Raw genomic sequence first — 26,216 nt, forward strand, 5'->3', positions numbered from 1 at the left:
TAAAACAGGCAACAGATAATGTAAAACATCATAAGCGGATATCAGTGGTATATTTAAAAAAGGATGTTCATTGCAGAGTATACGTGGAGTTAGTTATACTGTTATACTGCACAGTTCTGTATTTCAAATGAAAATAACAATATTGGAAATGTTTAATAGCTTTTGTTGTTAACTTACCTCTTCAAATTAATAAACAAAATTAAAATTAATGATAATAAAATGTGTGTGTGTGTGTGTGTGTGTGTGTGTGTGTGTGTGTGTGTGTGTGTGTGTGAGAGAGAGAGAGAGAGAGAGAGAGAGTAGCAGTAGTGCAATTGCTGCCCCAAGGGATTGCAATAAATCACATACTTTGCTAATATTTAAACAATAATACAGCATAGCGTTATATGCAGCATAAAAGTAAACAGTTCCAATACATTTTTATTTATTTAAAATTCATAAAAAGTAGCAGCAGGGTCCATATACATTAGAATACTCTTTGGTACAACAGCCCCCTACCACATGTAATGGGGGTCTGAATCAGAATTAAGGTACATAAACTTCTTTTATGATATCCTCCTATTTCTGATTATTATTACAGGCAAAGTATTCATAACCATTCCATGACGTTTGCTGGTAGGTTTCTGCCTGTTCAGTTATTCTGTTGAAGAAATAAACCAAACCCACAGAGTCGTCCTCAGAGATTTTCGAGCCAAATTTATTGTTGTATATATGGGATATATACTGGTTTATTCTTTGTCTTTGGTATAACACTGAGAACATATATGTCAAGTACTACAGAAATTGAAAGTGAACCATTGGTTCACTAAACTAGAAGTGCTAATTTTAAATCTTCCAAATCTCTTTTAGGGGATATGTATCAAGTCATGGAGAGATATAAAGTGGAGAGAGATAGCCAATCAGTTCCTAACCTCCATGTTACAGATTGTGTTTGTAAAATGGCAGTTAGGAGCTGGTTGGTTGGTACCATAGGACTCTCAACGCTGCCCGGCATTAAAGGGCCGCCTGATTACTCAATCCCAGTGATTGGAGTTTCCAATCCCAGGATTGAATCCCGGCCTGTTTTTGGCCTGCCCATCCTGATCCCAGGATTGGCCACCCGAAGCATAATCCCGCCAATAAGTGCCACTTATTGGTGCTAATTGGATTGACCCGAGCCAGTCCATTATCTGCGGTATATTGCCAGAGCTAATTGGATACCGGCCTAAATCAGCAACATGTTAGACAGTATTACTGGCTTGTGATATTAAACTGTTCTGTGTGGAGTCATAAAAGGGAGAATATTCAATATGCATTTACTTTTCCTGCTTTATATATGAATATATGAATATTTAAATTATGGGGTATAACTCATACTTGCCTACTTTCTATTGCAACGTCTGGGAGACTGCTGAATCTTGGGGTCTGTCCCCGACACTCAAAAAATTAGGCAAGTCTCTTGGAGCCCCCTCGTGGGCATCCAATTGGCTTGGTGATGCAATTTGCTGTGAAAAGCATCATCATGGCTCTGCCTCCTTCATTACAATGACATTAATCGCCCCATTGCATAGCAGGGGGTAGCGACATTATGCCATCACGCCTACGCACCTCCTATCTGCCTGCCTCCTCCCTGAAGGCGCATCCAGAAAGTAGGCAAGTATGTTATAACTGTCACGTGACAATATACAGTGCATCTATTTAAAACAATACTGAAAAAAAAAGCTATATACATATTTCTTAAATAATGTTCAATTATAGTTAGAGGTAAAATGAAACAGATTCCGTTTATGATTTGTTAATTATTAAATTGTAACAGGAGTACAGGTCGTGCAATTCTACACATTTGTTTTCTGCACTATGTACAGCTCAAGATAATGTCTTTACGTTTGACACAGTAAAAGCCCAGAGTTGGCTCCTAATGAAAGGAACTAGTTAATTGAAAACCGACCAGAATTCTGTCTTGTTCTAATTAGCATAATGTGTGTTGTGTTGTCATTGCCTTTTACTTAGTTTAAAGACATCTGTGTTTAGATGTCAAACCAGCTTTTCTGTCCATAAGTTTCCAGAACTTTTTCTCTTGTTAAGAAAAAATAAAATGCTGTTTATTATGAAAACATCCTCATAACATTATTCCCTTCAAGTGCTGTAGTAGAAAACATTCCCAGCATGCCTCAGTTGAAAATCTGTCCTGTTTTATTGACTTGTTACTAGGTATATTGTAATTAATGTACATTTTTAGAATATTATGTCATTCCAAATAAATTTTTATACATTACATTGAAGAGTATACATTAAAAAAAGTATTTTTAAGCAAACTGTCTTTCATTCATTTATGAAAACTACTAATACCCCTTTCACATCTCCAATGCCGGATTCCACCCGGGAATTGGAAACGGGTCCTTCCCGGGTGGGATCCGGCATTGGAGACTATCTTCTGGCTTTCCGGCCCGGCAAATCTCCTCGCCGCCTCTCCCTATGCTGTGAATGGGTACCGGGTCGCATCGACCCGGCAACCCATTCACACTACACCTGACCTGGTATTCAACCCGGGAATAACCCTTCTTATTACCCAGGTTGTATTACAGAGTCAGGCGACCCGGGAATTCGGACATGGCCCTTTCACACTGCACACTGACCCGTGTCGTCCCGGCAATATGCCGGGTTGATACCGGGTTATTTGTGCAATGTGAAAGGGGTATAGGTGAGCAGGATACCAATGCCGGAATCCCAACCACTGACAATGCCGCCAGCCGGAGCCCCGCCTAACAGGTTATTCCCACTCTTGGGTGTCCACGACACCCATAGAGTGGGAATAGAACCTGTGGCAAGTGCAGTGAGCCACCGAGTCCGCAAGAGGCTTCGTTGTGCTCTCCCCCCTGCCGGCATTCTAGCGACCGGGAACCCGGCATCTGTATACTGACCGCCGAGATTCCGGCTGCCAGCATCCCATACCCAACGCCAATATAGCTATGTGACTATGACTACCCTCAGTTTGCCCCCCGCTCTGGAATGTTCCCCCCCCCACTCTGCCCCACCCACCTCTCTAACCACAGCTTCGCTATGACTGCTACTCTGTTCCGCTCCACTCCCATATTGTTACCTGAAACCAGATTTGATCAAATCCTTATGCCTATCCCAAGCATGTTTAAATTGGTCTACTGTATTACTCTCTACTACCTCTGATGGGAGGCTATTCCACTTGTCCACTACCCTTTCTGTGAAGTAATTTTTCTCTAACGTCCTAGTGGATGCTGGGAACTCCGTAAGGACCATGGGGAATAGCGGGCTCCGAAGGAGGCTGGGCACTCTAGAAAGATCTTAGACTACCTGGTGTGCACTGGCTCCTCCCACCATGACCCTCCTCCAAGCCTCAGTTAGATTTCGTGCCCGGCCGAGGTTGGATGCACACTAGGGGCTCTCCTGAGCTCTTAGAAAGTTATAGTCTTAGAATTTGTTCTTTTCAGTGAGACCTGCTGGCAACAGGCTCACTGCAGCGAGGGACTAAGGGGAGAAGAAGCGAACTCGCCTGCTTGCAGCCGGATTGGGCATCTTAGGCTACTGGACACCATTAGCTCCAGAGGGATCGACCGCAGGCCCAGCCTTGATGTTCGGTCCCGGAGCCGCGCCGCCGTCCCCCTTACAGAGCCAGAAGCAAGAAGATGGTCCGGAAAATCGGCGGCATGAAGACTCAGTCTTCACCAAGGTAGCGCACAGCACTGCAGCTGTGCGCCATTGCTCCTCTCACACACTTCATACTCCGGTCACTGAGGGTGCAGGGCGCTGGGGGGGGGCGCCCTGAGGCAGCAATAAAAACACCTTGGCTGGCAAAAATACCTCAATATATAGCCCCAGGGGCTATATATGAGGTAAATACCCCTGCCAGAAGTCCATAAAAAACGGGAGAATAGGCCGCGGAAAAGGGGCGGAGCCTATCTCATCAGCACACTGGCGCCATTTTCCCTCACAGCTCCGTTGGAGGGAAGCTCCCTGGCTCTCCCCTGCAGTCTACAAGGGTTAAAAAAAGAGAGAGGGGGCACTAAATTTAGGCGCAGTATACATTATATATATAGATATAAAGCTATAGGGGACATAACTCAGTTAGTCCCTGCAGTATATAGCGCTCTGGTGTGTGCTGGCATACTCTCACTCTGTCCCCCCAAAGGGCTTTTGTGGGTCCTGTCCTCGTTTAGAGCATTCCCTGTGTGTCTGCGGTGTGTCGGTACGACTGTGTCGACATGTTGAATGAGGAGGCTTATATGGTGACGGAACAGAGGCCGATATATGTGATGTCGCCCCCTGTGGGGCCGACACCAGAGTGGATAGAGAGGTAAAAGGTATTAACCGACAGTGTCAACTCCTTACATAAAAGGGTGGATGACGTAACAGCTGTGGGACAGCCGGCTTCGCAGCCCGCGCCTGCCCAGGCGTCTCAAAGGCCATCAGGGGCTCAAAAACGCCCGCTCTCTCAGATGGCAGACACAGATGTCGACACGGAGTCTGACTCCAGTGTCGACAAGGTGGAGACATATACACAATCCAATCCGTGACTTGATCCCGGCAATAAAAAATGTGTTATACATTTCTGACTTTAACCCAAGCACCTCTATAAATGGGTTTTAGGTTTGGGGAGAAAAAACAGGCAGTGTTTTGTTCCCCCATCAGATGAATAAATGAAGTGTGTGAAAAGCGTGGGTTCCCCCGTTAAGAAACTGGTAATTTATAAAAAGTTACTGATGGCGTACCCTTTCCCGCCAGGAGGATAAGTTACGCTGGGAGATATCCCCTAGGGTGGATAAGGCGCTCACACGTTTGTCAAAAAAGGTGGCACTGCCGTCTTAGGATACGGCCACTTTAATAGGTACCTGTTGATAAAAAACAGGAGGCTATCCTGAAGTCTGTATTTACACACTCAGGTACTAGACTGAGACCTGCAGATAGTGCTGCTGCAGCGTGGTTGGTGACCCTGTCAAACAGGGATAATAGTTGGCAAACATAAAAACATATTAAAGACGTTGTCTTATATATGGGGGATGCACAGAGGGATATTTTGCCGGCTGGCATCCAAAATAAATGTAATGTCCATTCTGTCAGGAGGGTATTAGAGACCTGTCACTGGACAGGTGATGCTGACTTAAAAAGCGCATAGAGAGCCTTATAAGGGTGAGGAATTATTTGGGGATGGTCTCTGGGACCTCGTATCCACAGCAACTGCTGGGAAGAAATAATTTTACCTCTGGTTTCCTCACAGAAAAAGGTACAGTCCTTTCGGCTTCAGAAAAGCAAGCGGGTCAAATGGCGCTTCCTTTCTGTACAGAGACAAGGGTAGAGGGAAAAAGCTGCACCAGTCAGCCTGTTCCCAGAATCAAGATTCTTCCCCCGCCTCCTGTGAGTACACACCATGACGCGGGTGCTCCACAGGTGTAGCCAGGTACGGTGGGGGGCCGCCTCAAAAATTTCAGCAATTAGTGGGCTCGCTCACAGGTGGATCCCTGTTTCTTCCAAGTAGTATTTCAGGGGTACAAGCTGGAATTAGAGATGTCTCCCCCCAGCCATTTCCTAAAATATGCCTTGCTGACAACTCCCTCAGGCAGGGAGGCTGTGCTAGAGGCAATTAATAAGCGGTATTCCCAGCAGGTAATACTCAAGGTGCCCCTACTTCAACAAGGACGGGGTTACTATTCCACACGGGTTGGGGTACCGAAACCGCATGGTTCGGTGTGACCCATTTTATATTTAAAATCCTTGAACATAAAAAAATTCAAGTTCAAGATGGAATCGCTCAGGGCGGTTATTGCAAGCCTGGATGAGGGGGATTACATGGTATCCCGGGACATCAAGGATGCTTACCTGCATGTCCCCATTTACCATCCTCGCCAGGAGTACCTCAGATTTGTGGTACAGGATTACCATTACCAAGTCCAGACACTGCCGTTTGGACTGTACATGGCACCGAGGGTGTTTTATCAAGGTAATGGCCGAAATGATGATACTCCTTCAAAAAAAAAAAAAAAAAAAAGGGAGTTGTAATTATCCCGTACTTGGACAATCTCGTTATAAGGGCGAGGTCCAAGGAGCAGTTGGTAGTCGGGGTAGCACTATTTTGGAAAGTGCTACAACAGCATAGGTGGATTCTAAACAGTCCAAAGTCACAGCTGGTTCCTATGACACTTCTACTGTTCCTGGGGATGGTTCTGGACATAAACCAGAAATAGTGTTTCTCCCGGAGGAGAAAGCCAAGGAGTTGTCATCTCTAGTCAGAGACCTCCTGAAACCAAAATAGGTAGCGGTGCATCATTGCACGCTAGTCCTGGGAAAAATGGTAGCTTCTTATGAAGCAATCCCATTAGGCAGGTTCCATACAAGAACTTTTCAGAGGGACCTGTTGGACAAGTGGTCCGGATCGCATCTTCCGATGCATAGGCTGATAACCCTGTCTCCAAGGACCAGGGTATCTCTACTGTGGTGGCTGCAGAGTGCCCATCTTCAAGAGGGCCGCAGGTTCGGCATACAGGACTAGGTCCTAGTGACCATGGATTCCAGCCTTTGAGGCTGGGGGGCAGTCACACAGGGAAGAAACTTCCAGGGACTTTGGTCAAGTCAGGTTATTTCCCTACACATAAATATTCTGGATCTGAGGGCCATTTACAATGCCCTGAGGCCAGCAAGGCCTCTGCTTCAAAACCAGCCGGTACTGATCCAATCAGACAACATCACGGCAGTCGCCCATGTAAACAACAGGGCGGCACAAAAAGCAGGATGGCGATGGCAGAAGCCACAAGGATTCTCCGATAGGCGGAAAATCATGTGTTAGCACTGTCAGCAGTGTTCATTCCCGGAGTGGACAACTGGGAAGCAGATCTTCTCAACAGACACGACCTCCACCCGGGAGAATGGGGACTTCCTCCAGAAGTCTTCCAATAGGATTGTACACCATTGGGAAAGGCCACAGGTGGACATGATGGCGTCCCGCCTTAACAAAAAGCTATAAAAGATATTGCATCAGGTCAAGGGACCCTCAGGCGATAGCTATGGACGCTCTGGTAACACCGTGGGTGTACCAGTCGGTTTAGGTGTTCTCCCCTCTGCCTCTCATACCAAAGGTACTGAGAATAATAAGAAGGCGAGGAGTAAGAACGATACTCGTGGATGGCCAAGAAGAGCTTGGTACCCAGAACTTCAAGAATTTATATCAGAGGACCCATGGCCTCTGCCACTCAGTCAGGACCTGCGGCAGCAGGGGCCCTGTCTGTTCCAAGACTTACCGCGGCTGCGTTTGACGGCATGGCGGTTGAACGCCGGATCCTGAAGGAAAAGGGCATTCCGGAGGAAGTAATTCCTACGCTTACTAAAACCAGGAAAGAGGTTACAGCAACTCATTATCACCGCATATGGCGAAAATATGTTGCATGGTGTGAGGCCGAAAGGGCCCCAACAGAGGAATTTCAACTAGGTCGATTTCTGCATTTCCTGCAAGCAGGAGTGACTATGGGCCTTAAATTGGGTTCCATTAAGGTACAGATCTCGGCTCTGTCGATTTTCTTTCAAAAAAGAACTAGCTTCAGTACCTGAAGTTCAGACATTTATAAAAGGAGTGCTGCATAGTCAGCCCCCGTTTGTGCCTCCTGTGGCACCTTGGGATCTCAACGTGGTGTTGAGTTTCTTAAAATCACATTGGTTTGAACCACTAAAAACCGTGGATCTGAAATATCTCACATGGAAGGTGGTTATGTTATTGGCCTTGGCTTCTGCCAGGCGAGTATCAGAATTGGCGGCTTTGTCTTGTAAAAGCCCTTATTTGATTTTCCATATGGATAGGGCAGAATTGAGGACTTGTCCCCAGTTTCTCCCTAAGGTGGTGTCAGCGTTTCACCTGAACCAGCCTATTGTGGTGCCTGCGGCTACTAAGGATTTGGAGGACTCCAAGTTGCTAGACATTGTCAGGGCCCTGAAAATATATGTTTCCAGGACGGCTGGAGTCAGAAAATCTGACTCGCTGTTTATCCTATATGCACCCAACAAGCTGGGTGCTCCTGCTTCTAAGCAGACTATTGCTCGTTGGATTTGTAGTACAATTCAGCTTGCACATACTGTGGCAGGCCTGCCACAGCCAAAATCTGTCAATGCCCATTCCACAAGGAAGGTGGGCTCATCTTGGACGGCTGCCCGAGGGGTCTCGGCTTTACAACTTTGCCGAGCAGCTACTTGGTCAGGGGCAAACACGTTTGCAAAATTCTACAAATTTGATACCCTGGCTGAGGAGGACCTGGAGTTCTCTCATTCGGTGCTGCAGAGTCATCCGCACTCTCCCGCCCGTTTGGGAGCTTTGATATAATCCCCATGGTCCTTACGGAGTTCCCAGCATCCACTAGGACGTTAGAGAAAATAAGAATTTACTCACCGGTAATTCTATTTCTCGTAGTCCGTAGTGGATGCTGGGCGCCCATCCCAAGTGCGGTTTATCTGCATTACTTGTACATAGTTATTGTTAACTAAATCGGGTTATTGTTGAGCCATCTGTTGAGAGGCTCTATTGTTTCATACTGTTAACTGTGTTTCATATCACGAGTTGTACGGTGTGATTGGTGTGGCTGGTATGAGTCTTACCCGGGATTCAAAATCCTTCCTTATTGTGTACGCTCGTCCGGGCACAGTACCTAACTGAGGCTTGGAGGAGGGTCATGGTGGGAGGAGCCAGTGCACATCAGGTAGTCTAAGATCTTTCTAGAGTGCCCAGCCTCCTTCGGAGCCCGCTATTCCCCATGGTCCTTACGGAGTTCCCAGCATCCACTACGGACTACGAGAAATAGAATTACCGGTGAGTAAATTCTTATTTTTTCTCACATTTCCCCTGAACCTACCTCCCTCCAGTCTCAGTGCATGTCCTCGTGTTCTAATACTTCTCTTCCTTTGAAGAATGTTTCCCTCCTGTCCCTTGTTAAAACCCCTGATATATTTGAAAGTTTCTATCATGTCGCCTCTTTCCCTTCTCTCCTCCAAACAAAACATATTAAGATCTTTTAGTCTTTCTGGGTATGTTTTGTGATGTAGGCCATGCACCATTTTATAAAAACAAATATTTCCAGCGCCTCCTGGCCACCTGACTAATAGAATTGGTCGTTTATATCAAAAAAGCAGCTCTCAACTGGACAGTACTGACCTGTCCACCAACAAAACAGCACAAAAAGGATAATGGCCCTCATTCCGAGTTGATCGCTCAGTTTTTCGTTCGCACAACATATTTGCAAAGTTGCGTTAGTGTAGTAAATTTGCGAACATCCGCCCCCAACGTATTTTTGCTCTTTCGTACGCAGTATTACACAAAGTGGGCGTACGCCAAATGACATCGCAGCAATGCGAAAACATCTCAGCAATGCGAAACCATCGCATTAACACATACTTCATCGTAAAAATACTAAGTTGTAGTATATTTACACATTTATCATTAAAAGTGCTCACTTTTGCGGGCAAACGCACCACAATGGTTTTTTTTTACTATTAAGTGGAATAACACCTTCCAATTAAAAGTCCACAAGCCCTCCTCAATTACAAATCCAATTAGTGAAATGAATTGTAATGTTCAAGATCAATTAAGTCTTTTTAAAATACCTGAAGAACACTTTGTAGCCATAATTGTACCTAAATTATTTTAGAATTTTAATATAAATATAGATGTTTGCAATGTGCTTGGTCTAATGTTTTTATTTTTATTTTTTAAGTAGAGTTTTAGTATGTGAATGAAGGTGTTTGCATGTTTATTTAGACAATAACAACATATGTCTTTTTTACATTTTAAACAAACTTACGTTAGATGTATGAAATGTTTAAGGTAATAAATGTCTGTTCGTCATTCTGCAGTTCCTTCATTGCATTAATAAATAATAAACACCCGCTTAACTTGAAAACAAATTTTATTTTTATTTTTATTTTTGGTTTTTTTATACTATAAACATTTTTTTTTTTTTTAAACAAAAATTAAAACAACTTTTGCATTTGGTCAACAAGACCCAGCAATGCCTGGAGATGTATCCTCATGTTGGCAATAATGTCCGCAAAAGATGTGGGATCTCCAACGGCAACATCTGAAATTAAGAGATAACATAAACATTAATAACTTACTCACATTACTTATTATACAAGCAAGGCACAAAGCACACTTTAATGCAGGCATGTCCAAACTGCATCCCTCAAGCTGGTGTGAAACTACATATACCAGCATGCCTTGACTCAGTTTTGGGGCCAGGGAAAGCCAAAGCTGTGTCAGGGCATGCTGGGATGTGTAGTTTCTCAACAGTTGGAGGTCCGCAGTTTGGACAGGCCTGCTTAATGGCAAAGTTACTACATCATGGCTGTTTTATGGTACAATCATTAGCAGAAAAACACACAAGCCTGCTCTGGGTTTTTTTAATAAATTATTCCCGTTTACGAGACCATGGGGTACATTTACTACTATGTGAGTTATATTTAAGATGGAGCGTTGCCCATAGCAAACAAGGAAAAATAAGAATATTATCTTGTAGAAGTGGTTCCCCAATTGTAAAGTATAATCTTATTGGTTGCTATGGGCGACATCCCATGTTAAAGATAACTACCATCTTCGTCAATGTTACACCATGTTGGCATTCATTTACATCTGGAGTGTATTTATGATTTTTTTTATGGGTTTGGTCCTGCATCATCACACTGCATATCAACATCTTCAGAAGGACAACAGATCCTAGCATGCCCACACTCCCTGAAAGCTGACCTTACTAAATAAGGTCAAACAGGTTTGACTTTAGCCAATAATCATTTTGTGAGTGTAACTTTCACACCACAAATCAGTGTGTCATTAGGCTGCATAACAAAGTGAAGCATGTGATTTGTAAGTGCAAATATTAAGACTACACAGGCACAAGTGTAAAAGACCAACAACATACTAAACTCCACTCAGGTCTAACTGTTTCCCTGAAAACCTAACACATATAAACCCTGTTGTCCTGGCAACCCTGTCGACCTAATGAGTGTCGACCTAGAGTGGACACACAAAACATTGCACACATAAACACTGTACATATAATGACACTCACAAAAATGTAAATACAACATGTAGACCATGAAGAATAACACAAATATTTGTCCTTGGTACAAGAATTCCAACAGTACAACACTGCATGTTTTGGCATTGTAAGTGTAAGTAGGTAATCATTTTTGGAGAACATGTTAAAACACTTACTTTCCTCTGCAACATGATGGTTGACAGTTAATTCAGCAGGGGCTTCTTCTGCCCACTCACTGGGTGGGGAAGGCGGCTGGATGGGGGAAGGAGGAGGGATTGGGGAAGGAGGAGGGATTGGGGAAGGAGGAGGGATGGGGGAAGGAGGCTGGATGGGGGAAGGAGGCTGGATTGGGGATGTAATTTCAGAGGGTGGGTCTGATTGAGAGGGCGAGGGGGGCGGAGAGAAAGTTAAGCCAATAGAGGGTGAGGGGGGCTGAGAAGGTGAGTTTGAAGTTGAAGGAGAAGGGGTATGGGAAGGAGGAGAAGGGGTCACAGAAAGAGATAGAGAGGTGGTGTGAGAAGGGGAGTGGAAAGTGGAGTGGGCCTGGGAAGCTGAGGGGGACTGGGAAGCTGAGGGGGACTGGGAAGCTGAGGAGGACTGCGAAGGGGAGGGGGAGTGAGAAGGGGAGGGGGAGTGAGAAGGGGAGGGGGAGTGAGAAGGGGAGGGGGACTGGGAAGGGGAAGGGGGCTGAGAGGTCTGCCGTTGTTCTCGTCCTATAATGATATTTGTGAAAAAATTTATTTTGCATGTTAAATTACATACTAAACAATTTGAAAAATCACTGTTCTGTTCCATGTAAAAGACTGTGGTTTGTTTTTCTTAAAAATACACATTTTAAAAACATCATCATGTTGCCCACAGCAAACAAAATGAGTCAAAACTTTTACTTTGAAGCTCATTCCTTAATCTATTCCATTGAGTCATATTGATTGGTCTAGGCAACATCACCAGATAACTATTCAAGGCACCTTATTATATAGACAGCACTGATCAAGTATTTGGGTACAGTTTCCTGCCTGGTTATTAATTCTGGAAAACATGCACTTGTTTGGTGACACTTTGCTACAGTCAGTACTGTTTGCCCTAACCACACACACTGTCCTATGTTATAAAAATGGACAATCAGCGTTTCAATTAGCCTACCACTTAGTGTAAATTTCTTAAATTTTTGCTAAGAATCTTATGTAATGTAACTTACTGCGTGCATGCATAGCCCGTATTTGCTGGCGGATCTCCGCCAACAGCTCTGGCGTCCTCCTGCGGAGATCACTCCATCTCCGCGCTAGTTGGATGATTGTCCGCCTGCTGCGGACGCGAGTCCGCAGCAGGCGGCGGACCTCCGCGTAGGCCTCGCGCTTAACCCGATTTGGGATGAAGTGCCCAACGCGGCCTACGCGGCGGTCCATCACCGCAACCAGGACGCGGAGCTCCCGCCTGGTGAAAGGTGCAGCACGCATCATGGCAATGGCGTTTTCCTTATTTGGGCATATATTTATAGTGTCTGTTAGCATGTGATTGGTCAAAAATCTATGTTGTCATTTCTAATAACTTTATTGATCTTTGCAATGCTGTGAAGAGCAGAGTGTTATTTCGCACGAGCGGAAATACGCATTCGCATTAGCAAAATTTTTAGCAAAAAAAAAACAAAAACACAAACACAGACACAGAGACACACAGTTTGGAAAAAATTCCTACAAATATCTGTGTACTCACCACAGTTTGTGTGATCATTCAGCTGGACAGTCACAAAGTGGGCAACATTCAATTTCATTTGTTTGTGTGTTTGTTTAAATAATCAGGATTTTAGGATATAAAACAAATAAGGACACTATTTAGCATCATCACATTTTTTACATTTCAAATCTAAAATTGAAAGCTTAACGTGTTAACGGATTTTTAGTATCAAAAAAATTACACATTCCAACACACCAAAAGCATTACACAATGACCTTACAATATCAAACAAAATGTCAACATTACAAATAATACATAAGCATACTGTGATTTTAATTTGGATAAAAAAGATAATATAAAAACACTATACCTGAAATATTCAGCAACAATGCTTGCCCTGACTTGGCTCCCCCTCCGTGTAACACTCCCCCCACCGAAGTGTCGAACAACCCCTGGCTCCTCATCAGGCAATTCCTCTGTCTGAGGAAGCTCTACGCTACTCCTTACCGCGATATTGTGTAGTATTGCGCACAGAACCACTAGTTTACTTGCCATCTCCGGCGAATACATGATGTCGCCACCAGTGCGGTGGAGCACACGAAACCGCCCTTTAAGGACCCCAATTGTGCGCTCCACCAGCTGCCTAGTGGCAGTAAGCGCGGAGTTAAATGCCGTCTGTGGTCCTGGCCTGGGATTACGGTAAGGAGTCATGAGCCAGGGGGTGCAAGGATATCCACGGTCTCCTGTTTGAGGAAAAACCAAAATTAGAAATACTAAATTTTGAAAAGAAAAAAAAAATTGTAAGAAATATGTGCAACAACTCACCCAATAACCACATGTCTGCTCGTTGACTTGATCTTAATCTGTGCCATATCCCTGATTGTCTAATGACATACGCATCATGGGAACTTCCAGTAAACTTTGCGTTCAGGGAAAGGATCTGGAGGGATGGCCCACAAACAACCATTACATTCAGAGAATGAAACAGTTTCCTGTTTCTATAAATTTCTTCATTATGTTTTGGTGGCTGAATAGCTACATGTGTGCCATCCACAACCCCAATAACATGTGGGAAGCGACTACCACCTTCCGCAAATTGCCGCTTCACCACATCTAGGGCACCAACATCCAAAGGCATAGCAATAAATTGCTTCACACGCTTGAGGAAAGCCTGGCAGACACGCCGCAGGACCTTACTGAACTGGCCCTGCGACATGCCAACCAGGTCTCCAACCACATGCTGGTAAGACCCTGTTGCCAAAAAATGTAACACAGCAAGGAATTGTGTCAATGGTGGTATTGCTGTAGGATACCGAATTTCAGACTCCAGATCACTCTCTATTATGGAGAGAGTGTCTAGGATTAGATGTGGTGGCAGCCTGTATCTACGTACAACCACATCATCTGGCATCCCAAAAAGTAGGACACGTGGTCGGAAAATTGGTGGCCTAGCACGCCTCCGTTGCCTTGGTTGATGAGGAGCCGGTTGTGGTTGTGGGGCTGGCGGTTGGGGTGGGAGTGCTGGCCTGGGTTGGGGAGGTAGGGCTTCTGCTGCGATAAATATAGACATCACACACTTTTATTAAAAAAAAAAAAAAAAGTTGAATAAGACAAAAACAAAGTCCAAAAAATATGCAAGCAAAAAATTTGTAAAAAAAGGGGGTGTCAACTTACTGCAGGAGCGTAAGACATTTTTTCTGGGTTCAATTCAGGACCAAAAAGAATATTATAAAAAAAAAGAAAAACAACATTATTTTTATAATGAAAGCTACATATGTTAAATTGTAATTGTTAAAAATACTATTATTTAAAAAAAAAGAACATCAAACACATCACAAACACCTACTACAAAATTATGAATAATTGGTTAAAAACATTTAAATAAAACAAACAAAAAGTTAGCCCTTTAGTAGCTAGTCCAGCCAAGAACAACACTACTTTGCTGATCAATCCCGGTAAAAAACATAACATTTATTATCAAGATGGAAAACAAACATAATCAAAACACTTTGAACAAACACAAACAGGCACCAACACAGGCCCAGGGAACTTACCTGATCCAAAATAAAGCAAGGAACTATTTGTGTTATATAGCACACAAAATAAACAAAATAGACTAGGGTTACGTCACCCAAAACAAATCTCCTACAAGAGAGCAAATATGACAGTCAAAAACAACATACAGACCAATAAACCAAACAGGCACCCACACAGGCCCAGGGAACTTACCTGATCCAAAATAAAGCAAGGAACTATTTGTGTTATATAGCACACAAAATAAACAAAATAGACTAGGGTTACGTCACCCAAAACAAATCTCCTACAAGAGAACAAAAATGTCAGTAAAAGCAATGAAGCACAGGTTTATTTGCAAAAATGGACTAGCAAAATATATATGTGTAAAAAAGAATAACAAACAATCAACATAAAATTAACACTTTTAAATCAAAAAATGAACAACAAGACGAATTCCAGAATACTCACAAACGAAAATTCGCAGACAAAATGCTACACTGACTATATTCTAAACGCAAACGAAAGGACAAATGTATGCTTGACAATTACTCACTCTGAAAATTCCTATAGCACCTTCACGCACAAGCCAACAAACTCAAGTGAAAGAAACTCCAAACTACCTACACTCACAGCGTGCAAAGTAGGCCCTTAAATAAGCAGTGCAATCATTAATCAGATTAACAGTGTACACCTGTGTGAATTAACGCTACGCACGTAGGTATATAAGCACACACCTCGGCGTACACACGTCATCACAAACATGGCTTCTCGTGAGCAAATCGCAGCAGAGATGGACCGCATTGCAGAGCAGGAGATGGCATTGCGGAAAAGACGCCTAGATTGCCAAAGGCGCATGTTGGAATACGCCTCTGCGGATGTTGAAGAGGCAGGACCTAGTACTCTGCAAATGTCTGCTTCTGAACCACAACAATTGACTGGGGATACCCTGCCACACACACATAGTGACCAAACTGAGGGAGAATTGGCTTTAGCCACACAAACACAACAGACAGAAGCTGCTAGTGAGGAGGAAGATGGTGATGACCAACAAGAAGAAACCTCACAGGCTACCTCCAGACGGAAGAAAAGACAGCCTGCATTCACTAAGAGGGAGTTGCGTGTCTTGGTCACGCAGGCCATGTCCAAAATCCATAGAGGGCCAAAAAACATGGGGGCGGCTTCAAAAGATCGCATCTGGAGAGACATCACAAAATCTGTGAATGAAGTTGGCTCTGTCGTCAGAACATCACAGGAAGTGAGACGACGGTAAGTGCATATTGACAGTCATTTTTCAGTGATAAGTTGACTAAAAAATGTAGTTACATGTGATGTTATGTCTAGCAAACACAAGCAGAACACGTGTCCTATATATTAGCTTAGACAAATAATAAGACTCTACTTTGTCCCTCTTTCACAATACATATGTAGGTGGGCCGACTTCAAATTCCGCCTGAAGGCAAAGAGGGCTGCGGAGTGGAATGCCTCAAGGGCTACAGGTGGAGGAGCACCTGTCGCTGTGGAGTATACTGACTTGGAGGAGATGGCGATGCCCTGTGTCAGTTATGAGGAGGGCCAAGGGGTGTCTCATATGGACACCGACCTGCCTGAGATCCTGACGGGACATGACTTGGAAGGTAAGTTTACACATTTAGTTGTCTGTAATTTTGACAGTATTTATAATAATAAACTAATTTTGTATCCAACTTTTTTCCCACACATTCTTCTATTTGCTTGCCACAAAACACAGCACAGGGGGGTGATCCGTTTGAGTCACAGGACGGTTATGTGGTTGAGGCTGAGGTGGAGGGACCTAGTGAGTCTGGCAGTGTGGGCCAACAAATCCCACCTCTGCAGGTTCCTACTGGCCCCCCCACCCAACCCTCTGCTATCCCGGAGATCCTGCTTGAAATCGCTAGGTATGGTGAGAGCCTAAATCGTTTTCAAGACGGGGTCATCCGGGAGGTAAGCCAGATAGCTGTCCGGCTCACTGAGCACCGAACCTGTGTTGAGCAAGGTGTTGCTCAACTCTGCCAAGGTCTGGCAGAGATCAGGCAGGGCCAAGAACAACTTGCCTCCTCATTCCAAAGCCTTGCAAATAACATCTTGCAAGGGCTCCAGGCCATCGCTGTCTCCCTTGCCCACAGTGGCAGAGAGCCACCCACATCGGCTCCCTCCCCTGCCCCTGCCCAGGAAGAACAGCCCACTGGGCAGGCCCAACGAAGGTCGCTCCGCAGACCTTCCAAAGAAGAACAGCCTCAGGCGGGGAGAAAAAGAAGAAAATGATGTCTCTCCAGATGGGCAGCACCCATGTTTTTGATGTTGCCTCTATGTATTTTTGGAGTTGGCTTGTGTGGCCAGAATGGATAACTCCCTCTTAGTGAAATGTATTCTTTCTGTTTGGATGTATTGTAGCCTGTGAGTTTATGTGTATAAACACCAGAGCCATCTTCCTCTTACTAGTGTGCTATGTATTGTTGTGTTTGTGTGGTGGATCCTAATTCTTTCTCATTTGGTTTAAAATTTGTGTGTGGCAGGGTGTGTCATGTTTTATTTATGCTTAAAAAATATACTTTTGTCAGAAGCAGAATTTTGCAGAGTACTGAGTTCTGCTATCTAATGATTGTCAGTGCCATCTGCTTGCTGCTTGGTCCATCTCTGCCTGTGCGACTCACGTGGAGCCATGTTGTTTAAATGTTGTGAAATATTATTATAGTAATAAAAAAGATATTTAAAAAATTTGAGCAGTTTCTTCAAGGTAATGCAGTTCCAGAAAGATTAGGTCAGCATATAGACACTTGTAGACCAATCTGCAAATTCTCCTTAAAAATTGGTAAAAACACCAAAAAAAGGTATGCTTTGCACCACACTTTAATGTCCATATTAAGTAAACAGACACGACGCTTTTTATAAATATCTATGGTCAACAGGACATCATTTCAAACATTGTCAGATATTATAATCAAATATTATTGTGACTTTTAAGACTAAATTAAAGTGTATGCTGCATTATGTGGGTGTTGGTTTATTTGTCAAAAAAGTTGCAGATTTCAAACACTTTCACAAATATTTTCACTTGTTTGTATTTGGGAGTCTTACACACATTAAATCAAGTTTAAAAAATGCTTACACAACAACTTCAACAAAAATCACACCCTTATTTGGCAGTGTGTGAGATTTATATGTGAGTAGAATAAACATGTAATGTGTGTTCAGACAATTGCTGGTTGGTAACTTTCATCTGCTCATTAATTAACAAGTAATTGGACATCAGATGAATGTGCTATCCAATTAACTGCTAATTACTGCATACACAATTGTACCAGTACTTCGCAAATGTAGAGTAACTGCAGACCTACTCGGCTGCTGCGTGAATGTTGCTACGGTTTCCTATGTTAGTTTTAACAGCGACAATGTTTATTTGCAAAAAACACGCCCATTGCGAGTTGCATACTCCCACACTGTACGCCCACTTTCACGCCCATGTCGGAGCATTGCGAAGTCTCGCCTCCGCCACGCCCACGCCACTCCTCGTTTTCGTTTGCCAGTTACGGCTTTTTTTTTTCTGAGTAATTTTGCACAGTTGTCGTACGTATGTACTCGCGCATGCGTAATCACGCATTTGCGCATGCGCAGATACTTACATTTCGTACATTTGCGTTGCGAAGACTCTTAGCGACCAACTCGGAATGAGGGCCATAGTTTTATATCCAATTTATTACATAAAAAATAAAAATATATATAATTATAAACACATGTACACATAAAAATAAAAATAAAAGGTAAAAACTCCCCCTACTGCAGCAGGTAAAACCTTAATAATTGGACACTTCCACCACATCCAGATTAATAATTCGCAGTAAGGAATACTCCTGTAGTAAAGTCCAGATCAAGGTGTCAGTCCTGGAATAAAGGAACAACTATTGGATTTAATCGTTTTGGTGCAGCTGTGAGCATTTGCACATGCTCTCTGAGATCCCTGTATATAAAAGCCGGGCGGCCGGCTTTCAACTCCCGCTAATTAGAGCCGCAAAGTGGCCAGGCGTATTTGCTGTTGAACTTTAGTGTCCGTACATACATACAAGGCTTGTATGTCTACTCCCGCTGTGCTTAGGGCCAATTAGCAAAATGTCCACTTTACTCACGGCCAGTAGCGTGCTTGCTTGTCATCTGTGGACGGCCCCCGTTATCGATAGCTGTCACAGTCGGGAGACGGCACTTTTCCTTTCCTTAGTGCGGGATACACCGGAGGATCTCATAAGATGATCAGCTTCCAAAAAACAATTGTTGTAAGAATGTTGGTAAGTAGGTACCGCTGAAATGTAGGAGGGCATCAGTGAAGAATAAGCCCCAGTCCTTACGTGTTTCTCCGCTATTGTAAGTATGCGGTTTTCTCCCTCATGGAGAGGGTCAGGTAGGCAAGTATGGTGCACACTTCACAGGGCATCATCAGCGCTCCGTGCTGAATTAAGCCCACAACCAGGGCACCCAAGACAGGAGGGTTCCCCCCCTGCCGACCACCAGCACCCCCCTGTCACCTACCCCGGTCACAGGCAATGGGAGCTGCGCTGCAGCAGGGGGAGATGAGAAGACACCAGGGATCCACGCTGCCAGGGGAGAAGTGCGGCTGTGCATGCGGCTTCCTCCTCCCTCCTCTCGGGCAGCACGGTCGGGGACTGAGTCAAGCTATCTCCAGCCTCCGCCGCCAGCAGCATCTCTCCTGCCAGCAGCGAAGGCTAGAGATTGCTTTACTCAGTCCCTGCCCGTGCTGCCCGAGAGGAGGGGGTAGGAGGCCGCATGCACAGCTGCACTCCTCCCCGACAGCGTGGATCCCTCCTGGGGGGGGGGGGGGGTCGCATCTACCTTTTCTAATGAAGGGCAAAGCTTAGATTAGGACTGTCCTGTACAAATCAGGACAGTGGGAAGATATGGTTTATGAGTTTGTGGGAGTTGTAGTTCTGTAGTTTTCCTGCTGCATTTTTTTTCTAAATCTCCTATATAATAGCCCAGATCTGTGACTTTGTGCTTCATTTGCTAACGCTGGGCGGAGTCAAAACACTGGGCGGACTTAGTCAAATGAGTCACAGATCTGGGGAAATCTATAGGAGACGTGGAGCAGGAGCAGATGGTATGGGCATGGCACAAGCAGGGGTGCATACCTCCCAGCTTTCTTCAGGCAGGAGGGACACACGCACAGCAAAAAGGGGGCATGGCTAACGGAAAAGGGGGCGTGGCTTCGCGGGTGGACCCGCGATCACGAGCCACGCCCCTGTTTTCGTCAGTGAGGGGGCATGCCCAGCGCTCTGTGAGCTGCTGGCATGCCCCAGCGGCGGATTATGAGTCCGGGGGCCCAGGGCACTTGAGACAGGAACCCTATCTCATTGCTGTGCCTGCTATGGGTTTGGGGGTGTGGCCTAATTGCGGGTCTCGTGGCCACACCCCTTATGCAAATTCTGGGTTTTTTTCCCCCATGGGATTTTGGCCCCTCAGCTAGGGGTAAATCCAGAGGGGGTGGTTGCTCCCCCCTACAGTACACACCCGCACAGGCAGAAGAAAGCAGGAAGGCTGCTGCCTCCCTGCTACACCACAGACCTGCCAACACGCAGCAGTGTGCTGACTGTAGCACAATGCTGCTGCTGTTACTGGGACAGAGCTACTCCAGCAGGGGGGCCCCCGAAAAACTGTGGGGCCCGTGGTACGTACCCCCTGGGCCCCCCCCTTAATCCGGCTCTGCTGCCGGACTCCCCCCTTAATCCGTACCCCCTGATGCCTCCTCTCCCTCTGTCTCCACTAAATAGATGTGCACAGTGTCTATTCACCGCTGCTCTGCTGAGCAGAACAGCGAGTACAGGAGCTTCCCAACTGCCCCCCCCCCCCCCCCACCGCGGGACACTGCGGCCCGCGGGTGGGACAGTGGGACAGACCCGAAAAAATGGGACTGTCCCGCGAAAATCAGGACAGTTGGGCGGTATGGGGGTGTGTGAGGGGGTATGCCATACAGACAGACGGGCACCGGCTCACTGTGTACTTGACCCCCCACATCAGCATACTCAGCAGGGTCTCTCTGACGCGGAGGAGCGTCACTTTCTGGCACACTCCACGCTTCTTAGCTGCAGTTTTGTGGGGCACCTGCCGCTGTGCAGGTTCCGTACTGCCTCTGTTATCTCCAGCCCCGGCAACCCCACCGCTAGCTGCAGCGCTGCCGCCAGCAGTGAGGTACGCCCAGCTCCTTTACACACTTTAGCCGGCGGGCAGCGCTGCAGAAGTCCGTGCTGCTTGCAGGCTCCGACCCCCTCCTCCCTCCAGCTGCAGCATCTCCTGGGGGCTAACCAGTCACTCCCAGTCTCCCCTTACCACAGTGCCCGGCAGCCGCGAGGTCCGCGCCGCGTGCATGCCATGACCCCCTCCTCCTTCCAGCCGCAGCGTCTCCTGGGGGCTAACCAGTCACTCCCAGTCTCCCCTTACCACAGTGCCCGGCAGCCGTGCGAGGTCCGCGGTGTGTGACTGAGGAGTGGGGGGAGGGATGCGGGCAGGCAGAGGAAGCAGGACTCCAGCTTGAGAGAGTCAGCCGTGCCAAGTCTCCACCAGCAGCAGATCCCAACAGGTTGGAGTGGAACAGCAGCAGCCAGCAGCAGTGACTCCGGTAAGACACATCTGTCTGTTACCACTGTTTTGTCCCTAATACCAATCTCTCCCGTGCCCTGTGTTCTGTCATGTCCCTGTCACCCCTGGCCATGCCCTGTCACCCTTATCCTGGCCCTTTCACCCTTATCCTGGCCCTATCACCCCTATCCTGGCCCTGTCACCCTTATCCTGTCATTTCTGTCCTGGCCCCGTCACCCCTGTCCTTGCCCTGTCACACCTGTCCTGGCCCCGTCACCCCTGTCCTGGCCCCGTCACCCCTGTTCTGACCCTGTCACCCCTGTCCTGGCCCTGTTACTGCATACCATCCAACTACCTTTTTGGCAGGCACAGTACCCGCAGCGCCTCCAGACCCCTCCCCAATGCACCACACCTCCGCACCTTCCCCCTCCACCACATGCGACACTCCACCCCTCCCCCCACACGCTGTGCCTCTAGACCCCCTACACCACCAGTGGCTCCCACTCCCCCACCTCTCCACCACCCACAGCACCTCCAGACCCCCTCCACCATCCACCCCCCATATATGTCTCCCCCCACACCTGCCCCCCTCCACCCACAGCATCTGCAGACACCTTCCTCCATTCGCGGTCCCCCCCTCACCCACCCACGGCACCTCCGCACCTGCCCCTCCACCACCTGCAGCGCCTCCGGACCCCTTCCCCGTCCGCCGCACCACCCGCACCTGCCTCTCCCCCACTGCGGTGCCTCCGGACCCTCTACCCCACCCCCGGCACCCCCGCCCCTTCCCATCCCACAGCACCTCCGGAACCCTTCACCCATCCGCAAAATCCCTGCCCCTCCCCCGTGGCACCCCTGCCCCTCCCCCACCTGCAGTGCCTCCGGACCCCTCCCCCATCTACAGCCCCCACTCTTCTGTCTCTCCCCCACCCGCAGCACCTCCCAACCCTTCCCCATCCGGGCCCCCCCCCGCATCTGCCCCCCCTCCACCTGCAGCATTTACAGACACCCTCCCCCATCTGCAGTCCCCCCCGCACCCGCTCATTCTGTACATTGTGCCCTGCAGGTGCTGTTCACGCCGTCGCAAGTGGCTGCGCCTCCTTCACCACGCCCTTTCATTGTGCAATATTTAACCACTAACAAAAGAATGCAGGTAATACTCCATATAATACAAACATTGGACCCCATATAGGCATGCAAGGGTTAAAGGGGCGTAGCCCCTTGCCACGGTGTGAAGAGCGCCCGTAGGGCGCGATGAAGCACCTAGTATTGCATAAATAGCGTGTAAATAAACCTTTCATATCTCTTTTGCGGTCTTTAATCGTTTGCTTTCAGCTTGCCACGTTTACCTCCTTATTTTCCATGGTTATACCCTCTTGAAATAGGGTCTCTCCTTGTTTGCCAGCACTCAGAAGTATTTGTCTTCTTGGCTGGAATTATGCTATGCAGAATGTCACTATTGATCAGCTTTCTGCTGAAGTTTGGTAAATTTTCCTTACAACTTGTAAGAAACCACCTCTGAATGCCTGATCTTCATTATGTTCCAGCATACTTTTTTTTTTTTTTTTTACTAATGAACAGATTTTAAAATGGTTTTTAAGCTCTTTTAATATTTCACAGATGAATTATATTTTTACACACGGGTTATTCACTGGAGTTGACTCACTTTCCAATCACACATATAGCATATGTTCTTTGTTTTATTTGTTGGCTAACAGATTTTCTGATCTGTACACTTCAGTGATATCCATTTTAACCGAAGCCAGATAAAATATACGTGTTTGATTACTAAGCTTAGCATAAAACTTTTTAACTGGGATTTATGTAATCCCGAGGTTTGTACAAATTTATTTGGCTCCAGAGTTTCATTAAAGGATAAAGTGCAGCTTAAGAATAGAGTGTTTCAATGAAAATAGGGCCTAGGTGAATATGTAAACCATGCAGCTATTTCCGAGCAAGTAATATACTAGTTCCTGACATAGAAGTAAATTAAAATGTAGATTTTTAATTCATTTGCGGGTATATTCAATTGAAGTCGGATCTATTTCTGACATGCATTTGTCAGAATGGATCCGACAAGGGTTATTCAATGACCATCTCAATCCGACTTTAACACAAGTCGAATTGAGATGCGGGAGCCGAGAGGAGGAGACGGGGGAGAGCTGCAGGAAGACGGGGGAGAGCAGTGCTACAGCAGCGTTGTAGGAGGATGTGGCACCGCCGCCAGACCTCACGGCAGCGTCCACCTGGCTCCAGCAAGCGAGACCTCGCTTGCTGGAGCCGAGTGGACGCTGCCGTGAGCGCCAGCTGTGCCGCATCCTCCTGCATATGCTGTGCTGTAGTGCTGCTCTCCCCGTCTCCCCGTGGCTTTCCCCGTCTCCTACTCTCAGCTCCCTCATCTCAATACAACTTTTTTTAAAGTCGGATAGAGATGGTCAGAAACTAGTCCAAAACCTGTTGGATTTGGCCCCGTTGCCGACTAATTCCCCGACTTGTCTGATAAAAAAGCTGGGGATTGAATAGGTTGGAACCCCTTCCGACCTGAAAAAGTCGAAAACTGTCGTCTTTCCGACAAGACGGCAGTTTCGACTTCAATTGAATATACCCCTTAGTTACTGTAAACCTAGAAAGATCAATGGTGATATTGATGTCAGAGACATTGGCCCAGATTTATCAAGAGAGTGATAAACAGCACGGTGATAAAGTACCAACCAATCAGCTCATACCTTCCATGTCACAGGATGTGTTTGAAAAATGACAGTTAGGAGCTGGTTGGCTGGTCATTTATCACCGTGCTATTTATCACTCTCCAAGGCTTGATAAATCTAGGCCAATAGTGTAAATGCTTGATAGAGAAGAGGCTCCCATGTCAAATTCTGTCTTTAATTGTGCCTAGTACCAGGGATGGTGTATGTTAGACACATACCTCCCAGCAGTCCTGATTTGCAGACTAGGAAAGGGATGGCATTTCAGGGCAGGGTTTGTGTGGGGTGGGGCATATTTTGTTCTGGCTTTGCATGTCGAAATCTTGAGAGGTATGTAGAGGTGTGTCCTCCCTCGTTGTTGGTGCAGTCACATTAGACAGCCCTTCTACTCTTGCCTAGTCCTCAACGCGTTTCCCAAAGCCGAGCATCATTTTGTGGGTCTTTTTTTCGGAAAATGCATCTTATTTGCATCACACAAGCAGATTACGCTGATTAAAATTATATGCAGCATGTTTATATTCTGTGTGTGAATGCAGCTATATCTGGATACGAAATGCTACGTTACAGTGTCAGTGGAAAACACTGTAATGTAGCATTTCGAATGCAGATTGTAAACGCTGATTTACATACAGGGCTAAAAGCAACACTTTAAAAAGACATTTCATACACTTTAAATGAAGCCGCTGCGGCCGCTATACTTAATCCACAACCTACGTACTTATTACACCATTAGCGTATAGAGTCCCGTACAGTGTACGGACTTTGCGTACACACGCCGCGCTGGCTGTACAAAGTACACACAGCGCGTACACACCCAAAGTTACACAGTGAACCCTTAACAGATATGCATGCGATAGTAATACACTTTAAACCTTAGCAGGGAAAGGAAAACACGACACCAGATTTGTATTTAAACTGCTGGGTTCCGACACCACAGCATATTATTACTGGAAGGGGGTTACAATCACAAAGCAATACAATACAAAAGAATAATGGCAGTGGTACATACTTGTTTGAATTTCGCCGCGCTACCCAGTCTGGTCCTCGGTCATCTAGATAGATAACTTTGTGAGTCTTGAGAGAGAGAGAGAGAGAGACCAGGCCTGCAGCTGGCTCCTTTTATACAATCTTCCAAAACTTAACACAATGGATACTGTAATCTCTTTGTCCATGGACACAGGGTGTTAGGTTCCTGGTGCTCAGAACAAGGGAGATGTTATGAAGTGAGTCCAGAGCATCAGGATGTAATACTGGATTTGGTGAAATGGAACGGGAATAGCCCCTGGCACCCTACCTCCGTTGTTTTACCCTTGTTGTCAATTCACGCTTGCAGGACTATGGTTTCTTGGGCCCATGGGTTTGAAGGGCGGATTAGGTCTGCCCAACTCCGATGCCCCCTCGGGTCTTAGAGACAAAGCGTGAACTGAGACAGGGTAATAACAAGGGGCCCTCTAACTGAAACAACCAAAGCCAGGGGCTACTAACTAGCCTAAAACTAAATGTATGTGCGGCTTGCCGCCAAAGGAAAAGAACAACAAAGGAAATGCTGGCCACACACCGACACAATACTTTTGTGTACCGGCGGTGACAGCATAAGCAGAACCCTCTGCAAAACACCAGTGACAGATACAACCAAGGAATACAGCGGCCTAGGCAGACGGACGCGGCAAAGCCGCTACTCACGGAACCGGTACCAATACTGGCAAACGGACAGGAACCCCCAATGCTGCCGACACAGACTCTCAGAACTGGAGGACAGGCAGAATCCCAAACGACAGACCGGTGGACACCAAGAAGCTAGAAACTCGACCAGGCACAGGCAAAGCCACAGGACTTCAGGACAGGAATGCTTCACGGCAGGACACGGGAACTGACACAGGAATCGACACAGGAAGCAGCTAGTCAGACACTGCAAGACAGGAGCTCAGGAATTGGCAGGAACAAGCTCAGAACTCAAACACTCTGGAAGACTGGAAACCTAGAAATATCACCAGCGTCTGTGAATTGCACTCAGCCAGCATATAACAGAGAGGCCTAATTAATTATGTCATGCAGCTGCCCTGTTGCATGACTCCAAACTGACAAGATGCAATTAGCAGCCAGGTGAGGCTGAACAGATGGGAACAGGCTGCAATAACGCAGACTCACCACTGACAGAAAACAATAATCTTATAAACCAGAGCAGAGGGAAATCCTGGCCTGCAAG

The 26,216-nt window shown here is 46.3% G+C and overlaps 1 protein-coding gene and 1 long non-coding RNA gene across 2 annotated transcripts in view; one reads left to right on the top strand and one right to left on the bottom strand.

Moving 5' to 3' along the window:
• The window catches only part of LOC135056747 (inactive heparanase-2-like), a 487,019-nt gene that overhangs the window by 53,340 nt on the left and 407,463 nt on the right, over window positions 1–26,216 (top strand). The gene's annotated exons all lie outside the window — the stretch shown is intronic.
• On the bottom strand, window positions 11,598–13,601 carry LOC135058222 (uncharacterized). The gene is made up of 3 exons (XR_010244688.1): window positions 13,515–13,601; window positions 12,729–13,432; window positions 11,598–11,728 (listed from the first exon to the last, which is right to left on the bottom strand). It is a non-coding gene; the product is annotated as an uncharacterized LOC135058222 (long non-coding RNA).

The sequence above is a fragment of the Pseudophryne corroboree genome, chromosome 3 (genome assembly GCF_028390025.1).
Source record: "Pseudophryne corroboree isolate aPseCor3 chromosome 3, aPseCor3.hap2, whole genome shotgun sequence".
NCBI lineage: Eukaryota > Metazoa > Chordata > Amphibia > Anura > Myobatrachidae > Pseudophryne > Pseudophryne corroboree.